At 46.3% G+C, this 7,704-nt stretch overlaps 1 long non-coding RNA gene across 1 annotated transcript; it reads right to left on the reverse strand.

Annotated features, from left to right (window-relative positions):
• Positions 1-5,209: 5,209 nt before the first annotated feature.
• On the reverse strand, positions 5,210-7,460 carry LOC308481859. Its single transcript, XR_013988907.1, has 2 exons — positions 6,805-7,460; positions 5,210-5,455 (listed from the first exon to the last, which is right to left on the reverse strand). It is a non-coding gene; the product is annotated as an uncharacterized lncRNA (long non-coding RNA).
• Between the last annotated feature and the right edge of the window lie 244 nt (positions 7,461-7,704).

Consider the following 7,704-nt stretch of genomic DNA (forward strand, 5'->3'; position numbering starts at 1 on the left):
CCTTTTTTGTTGCTTTTAACCTCTCTAGCAAGCCTGAGTTCATTCTGTGCTTTAGCTTTTCTGACTTTGTGTCTACACGTGCTGGCTATTTGTTTGAATTCCTCTTTGGTGGTTTCCCCCCTTTTCCATTTTTTGTACACATCCTTTTTTAATCTTAACTCAGTTAAAAGTTCTTTAGATAGCCACCCTGGCTTCTTTAGGCACCTTCCATGTTTATGTCTCATTGGTATTGCCTGACGTTGTGCTTTTAGTATCTCCCTCTTAACAAACTCCCAGCCATCATGAACTCCCTTTCCTTTTAGTATTACTGTCCATGGGATCTCACCCAGCACTTCCCTAAGTTTTATGAAGTCAGCTTTCTTAAAGTCAAGAAATTGAGTCCTAGTATGCTTGGCTGCTCCTTTCCGCTGTATAGTAAACTTCAGAAGAGCATGATCACTCGCGCCTAATGATCCTTCCACTTCTACCCCACTAACCAGGTCATCAACATTGGTTAGGACCAGATCTAAAATGGCTGTTCCTCTTGTTGCTTCTCCCACTTTCTGGACAATGAAGTTGTCTGCAAGGCCAGTGAGGAATCTGTTTGACCTTATGCTCTTGGCTGAGTTTGACATCCAACAAATATCCGGGTAATTGAAGTCCCCATTACTACTATCTCCCTTCCTTTTGCATGCTTGGCCATCTGTTCCAGGAAGGCATCATCTATGTCCTCCGTTTGGCTTGGGGATCTATAGTAAACTCCCACAATGAGGTCACTGTTATTCTTCTCTCCCTTAATTTTGACCCAAATGCTCTCACTTTGGCTTTGAGGTTCTAAATCTTGGATCTCTTCACAGGTATACACATCCCTGACATATAACGCCACTCCTCCTCCTTTCTTGTCTGGTCTGTTTCTCTGAAATAGATTGTATCCCCCCATTATTACATTCCAATCGTGGGACTTATCCCACCAGGTTTCAGTGATGCCTATTATGTCATATTTAGTTTGCTGTACCAAGAGCTCAAGCTCATCTTGTTTATTTCCCATGCTTTGCGCATTAGTGTACAGACATTGAAGTCCATTAATCATTCCACTGTGACTCTTATTTAAGGATTTTTTCCTCCCACCACTAGGTCTGTGTGCTGTTTGCTCCATTTGGTCTATGACATTTGGATGATCATCTTCATCAATTGATAGACTCCTACCTTCAGGAGCACTGTCTCCCTCCCCCACATTAGTCAGTTTAAAGCCCTCCTGATGAGGTTTCTGAGATTTTTGGCAAAAACATTTCTCCCAACCGTTGTGAGGTGCAGCCCATCGCTTGCCAGAAGTCCATCTTCAAGAAACTGCAGTCCGTGATCTAAGAATCCAAACCGTTCCTGTTTACACCATTTGCGAAGCCAGCTGTTCACTTCCACTATTTTCCCCTCTCTCCCTGGGCCACGTCGTTCAACTGGGAGGACAGATGAGATGACAATTTGTGCATTTAATTGCTTCAATTTCCTGCCCAGAGCCTCGTAGTCTCTTTTGATCTTCTGGAGGCTATTGCTTGCAGTGTCATTGGTTCCCACATGAACCAAGAGGAAGGGGTATTTGTCAGTGGGTTTTATGATTCCTTGCAGTCATTCAGTTACATCTTGGATCTTAGCCCCGGGGAGACAGCACACTTCCCGAGACATCTTGTCAGGCCCACAAATCACTGCTTCTGTTCCCCTCAGTAGGGAATCCCCTATCACCACTACACGCCTCCTCTTAGGTTTGGTCGGGGTTCTTCCGTGAGCTGTCCGTTCCAAGGTCGCCTGCACATTCCCTGAGGACTGACTTTGCTGCTCGTCTTCATATACCTGATCGACTGTAATGAGGGAGAGATCCTCAAATGGAGTCTGCTCTTCGTCTTCCATGCTAGGGGAGAGGACCTCAAAGCGATTGTGTATTTCTAAACGATCAGAGCGAACCCTGGGCCTCCTACTTCTTTGAGTCACGTTTCTCCATATATCTGGCTCCTGTGTTGGTGAACTAGCGTCCTTCTCAGGGGAGTCCCCTGTCTCCTCCTTGGTGGAGACGGTGTGCTCTGTTGCTTCCAAGAAGAGCTCCAGCTCTCTAATTCTTTGGAGCGTAGCTACACGTTCCTCCAGTTGCTGGACTTCGTCTTTTAAGAGGGCAATCAACATGCAATTGCTGCAGGTAAAGCTGCCTGCAACCTTTGGCAAGATGGCAAACATTGCGCAGGAACCACAGGCGACTGCAGCTGTTCCCTCCCCCTCCATCTTGAGAACGTGTCATTGGGGGTGGCTACAGCGGTCCTCCATCATAAAAAGCGTGAAGACAGGACAAATAACTCCCCCCACAAAAAAAACCCTAGGTCTCCCCCAACAAACGTTTGAGACTAGCTCCCCTAAATCTAAAAGATGGATCAAACTGCCCTGCAACCTCTGATAAGCTCCTCCCATAGCTAATCACCTGCCTCAACAGAAACCCTGCCCCCTCTGACCTTTGCACAGGGAGAGCAGCCAATCAGCCACAAAGAAACACACACACACACAAGAAAACCCTTTTTGCTCCTTCTTCAGCTGCTGCCCTGCAAGCTCTGATAAGCTCCTCCCACAGCTAATCACCTGCCTCAACAGAAACCCTGCCCCCTCTGACCTTTGCACAGGGAGAGCAGCCAATCAGCCACAAAGAAACACACACACACACACACACACACAAGAAAACCCTTTTTGCTCCTTCTTCAACTGCTGCCCTGCAAGCTCTGATTGGGGAGGCCTGGCCAGACGTGTGGGGTATAAGTAATAAGTTGTTGTTGTTGTTGTTGTTGTTACATTATTATTCTGTAAAGTTTGGTGGTGATTTTTTTCCTCAGATTTCTTGTTTTACCTTTTAGTAAACTGCTTTCCAATCAAGAGGAATATCAATATTATGAAATAAATGAATAAGTCTTTTCCTCTCTCCCTACCCCTGGCACCTTTTCCCAACCTAAAAGAGACTCTTGAGGGGCTGCTGCTCCGGGTGCAAATTTGAGTGGCGGTGCAAAATTTCAAAAGAAAGAGAAAGAAAGACGAGCAGTTCTGTGTAGCTCAGGCACTGCAGCACGGCGTTGAGGAAGCACATGTTGCTGTGGCTCTTGAGCCCCTGTGTCCCTGGGGTGAGTGGGTGAGGACCCCCAAAAGCAGCCACAGGGAGAGGACTCTGCGTGCCGCACAAGCGCTGGGCACTTCTGCCACTGCTGCTGCATTTATGTGGTCTGGGCTGAGCCCAGGGGAAAGACGTTCTCCCAGGTAAAAGTGGATGGAACGCTTGACCAATGTGGCCTGCAGAATAGGCTCAGATGGAGCAAAGCAAATAGGAGGTTGGGAAATGTGTCCCCAACAATGAGATTGCTTTGCCTGCTTGCTAATTTTCTGATTAGCCCCTGTCTGAGGCATTTGCAGCCAGTCTTCCATGCAGCTTATTCAAAGGCTGCCTAATCTTCCTTAGCAGCAAACAGGGGGTAGGCTCTCTGTTCAATCCCCACCACGCAGTTCCTTGTAGGGAGGTAGTAAGCCTCGGAGGATACGGGGAGGGGGGCGGAGAACACTGACAAGGAGCCTGGAGGGGTGTGGAAATCCTGCATGAGGATGAGCCGAGAAGAGGATTCTCTATCCCCTAAAACCTATGTGTCACTTAGTCCAATAAAAGGCATTATCAGGAAGGTGGCATATCTCAGGCCTCCAGCCTGGTGCCATCTCTGCTGGCTTTGCATGAGAACATGAGGCTTATAGCAGGTGGAAGACCACTAGGTTCATGGGACGGCTTTTGCTTTGCAAGAATGTTTAGCAGGCTGCATAGAAAGAGCAAAGCAGGAGACAGAATGGTCATAATATTACAAAGCAAAGGCTGACTGAGGTCTGACACCCTTGCCATTTCATGCGGGAGCTCTACCAGCGTGTGTGTGTGTGTGTGTTTATGTGCATGTGTGTGTGCAGGGATGGGCAAATCTGTCCATTTTGATTTCTCTATTTTTCCACTCATAAATTCAGTTGTCTGTATTTGTATATGAGTTTGTGATTATTATTATTTTTAAAGCCCTCTTGCAAATTCATCATTGAGTGCAAATTTCTCCTAATACGCACATTTCTGTATGCAATTTTGTCTAATACACACATTTTCACAAACCAGTTTTATCTAATGCAAAGCTTATCTGAATTCCATTTTCACTAATATATGCATTTTTAGGCACACTTCACCCCAGTATATGCATTTTTGTGTGAATTACTTGGCAGGAGGACTGCACTGCAAAATTCAGAGAAGTGCACATTTTGAAGGACAGCTTTGCTTTGGTTCATGTACTGTATAGTTTCAGAAAGTGCAAATTAGATAGGTTTGCCTTTAAAAGTGAAATTAATAGAAATTATCCCCATCCCTATATGCCTGCTTAACACACAACTCCCAGGGACAGGAGTTGAGCTAGTATATTCAGCAGAGCCGAAACTAGGCTTACTGTCACCTGGGTCAAGAGCATAAAAATTAGGCAATATATCATTTGAAAACATAGGAATCCTAAGAAGTATTACGACTTTATGACCAAATGGAAAATGAGCATCTCTTCCAGTCTAAAGTAGAAAGTGCCCTTCCATTGCAATCCTAATGCAGCCAGACTGACCACAGCTTGCCCGGGAACTGCCTCTGGCAGGAAAAATGCTCACACACCCCTTACTTTCCTGTGTGTAGATCATGTATAGTCTGTAAAAAGACTTAACTGTAGCTATTTAAACACATTCAAGGGATCGTAGAATTGTAGAGTTGGAAGGGACCCCAAGGGTCATCTAGTCCAACTGATTCTCTTCCTCAGCTTCCTGCCCCTCCCTCCATCCCTCCAGAATTTCTTTCTCACACAGTAGCAAACCCACAGGGGATCCCATCTTCTGCTTCACTGTGAGAGCCACACAGCCTCTCCAGATTTTCCAACTCCCCCTCTCCCTGCATCGCATTGTAAATGCTTCATGGGGAAAGGGGAAAGGGGAAAGGGGAAAGGGGAAGGATGGAGCTTGCGGCTGCCGTTCACTTTTTCATCTTTCTCTCCAGCTGAAGCCCAGACATGCTGGGAGGCTGGGAGCCTCAATGGCGCCCCTCTGGAGGCTTCACCCGGGCCAGAAACCCTGACTGGACACCCACCCACCCAGCTACGACACTGTATTCAGTCATAGAATGCTTTTTTCCAAGCAACATGAATATTGATTTCAAAATCCATACCAGAGCAATATCTTTATTTAGGCCAACCAGAATGTCACAAAATTGTCTGCAAGATTTTGAATTCTCCAGATTTTTCATCAGGCTACATAGGAAGCCAAGTCGGAGGGAGGGAAGTTGTTTGATAGTGAAGCCACAAGATCTTCATTTGGTCTCAGTCTCAAGATGGAACATGGGAGAAGGTAGCAGACATTCAAGCAAGGCTCTGATAGGGGCTCTGAAGGTTTCAGGTTGCACCTAGCACTGCTGGGAAGAAAGAACAACCATATAAGAATTGATCCCACCTATCCAAAAATATAAAACCCGTGTGGCTGTGAGCTGTGGATGCATCAAAAGGGATTTCAGTATCTAGGAAAACAAGCAAAATATTACAGAAAGCAGTTGTCTAATTTAGGGTGGCAAGAGCAGGTTAAGGGGAATCAATTTGTTTCTCTCTCTCTTTTAAAAGCCTGATGATGCACTTGAGAACACATCCTTAAGGCTGGGAGGAAGGAGACAATCTTTCCTGAGTTTTCCACTTTAAAAAGTGAAGCTCAGACAATGCAGTTGGGAAGTGCTCACCCTTTTAAAATGCCTCCCGTGCCAATTGCACAGTTATTGGGGGGGGGGAGAACATTCATCATCATTAGTGGGTCACACAAGCAACTAACCCCCCCCCCAACATGGCAATGGAGGAGCTAACTGCTGAAGGAACTGTATTTAAACTGCAACCTTGGGTTATGCTTTTGAGTGCTTGGGAAACGTAATGTGAACTAGCAAAAAGCAAACAAACCAAGTGGGGGAAATGCACTCTGAAGTGATGGGGTATTTTTCTTTTCAAGATGGAACAGGTAACAATACTAATTCAGGTTCCCAGAAATTTAAGCCCTTGCTTTGGGAAGATGACTTGGAGCCTTTGCAATAACCTGACGACCAATAGCCCCAGGACACCACTTCTGTCCACTGGGAAGGCCCATAATCTAGGTGTGACACATTCTTCACCTATGCAAGAAGACACAAAAGGCTGTAGCTACTTCACTCGATTATTCTCCCAACGTACAGCTTTACCAGGGAGTTGACTAATAATTGCACCCAAGGCCAAAAAGCAAAGCACCACATATGTCATAATGCATCTATTATGTATTCAAAAGCACTGAAAGGGATTTGGCCATGGCCATGCCATGTTGAATGGATCTGAATCATGTCATCCACACACAGAGAGAGCCCTGGAGAAGCCTTTCAGAAGAGGAGACTGAGAAGGTCCCAAGAAAGACACAGAAGAGCTCCTTCTCTCCCCTCGAAAGGCCATTACAGGTCAGAGCTTGATACTGGCCTCCACGCACAGATCAGCCCAACTTCAGCTGTACATCCAAGATGAGTCTGGGTGGATTTAGCACCGTACCTTCAGTCTGTGCACCAAAGCATCCTGAAAATATAAAACTCTCAGAGATGCTGCACCTAAGTTGGACATGCTGGGCTAGCTGCAGACTGGATGGCACATTGGCATTAATGCTTTGGTATTTAGTAGGTGCTTAGGCGCTTGGCTTTCCTTGGCTATCCTCGTTCTGCTTGTCATCAGCACCACCCACTCGCCGTCCCAGTAGACTAGCTCTTACCCCATCTGTGCTCTTCTTCCAGACTGAAAATGCTGGTGAGCACCTGGGCGGGATGAGGCAGGGCGCAATAACTGCAAGCAGCAGGTATCTTCTTTCCATGTCCTGAAGCCTCCAGGCCATATGAGGGCTTTAATAATGCAGATTCGAATGCAACAAAGAGCAGCCAGCTTTTCCCACCAAAGCAAGAACACTTTCTCTCCCCTGGGCTTTCTGCCTCAATGTTAGCAGACAAGGGATTAGGGAGCAGACCTTCTACTGATGGAAAAGGGCCACCACCAAATTCAACATTCTGGGGGTTTCCAAACCACAGACTGGCTATACTAATTCTGCTCAGCTCCAACATAGTCTCAAAAGAAGAAATTGTTGCCTGGCCTTAGCGCCAAGGGAGAAAGGGAGGGCAGGTGTTGTGTGCCTGTGTGAGGCTGCGGCTATGAATATGTTAGGGCAGCCAATAAAGCTCTAATACTCTCCAGGTTTAAGGTCTCAGTTATTGGAATTGATTTTCTAACATCTTGTTAAAGTGTTTGTGCAAGCTGCCTAGCCAGCTGCTCCTTCCTGTAGCCTTGTGCTGCTGGACACAGTATCTCTATAATGGGCTCCTTTTGACCTTGTGGTAGGTAGTTATGGACTTCACTGTGCCTCGTGATGTGCTCAGGTAAACCCAGGCACAGGAACAATGTCACTGCCCATAATACCAGCCTCGGCTGCCAAGGAAACAAGAGTCACAACAGGAGAGAGGGGAGGGGAGGTCAGTGACCAACATGCTTAGGTGGGCTGCAGGGCTGCCTTTAGCATTCATCAACAGGGCAAAGGCATCAACTCCTCCAAAGGGAGACTCTTGCTTTACAATATCTTTCTTGCTTCAGAATATGCTTGTTAGTCCCGTTCATTCTGAATATG

The sequence above is a fragment of the Podarcis pityusensis genome, assembly GCF_964106645.2.
Source record: "Podarcis pityusensis genome assembly, chromosome: 7".
Taxonomy (NCBI): Eukaryota; Metazoa; Chordata; class Lepidosauria; order Squamata; family Lacertidae; genus Podarcis; species Podarcis pityusensis.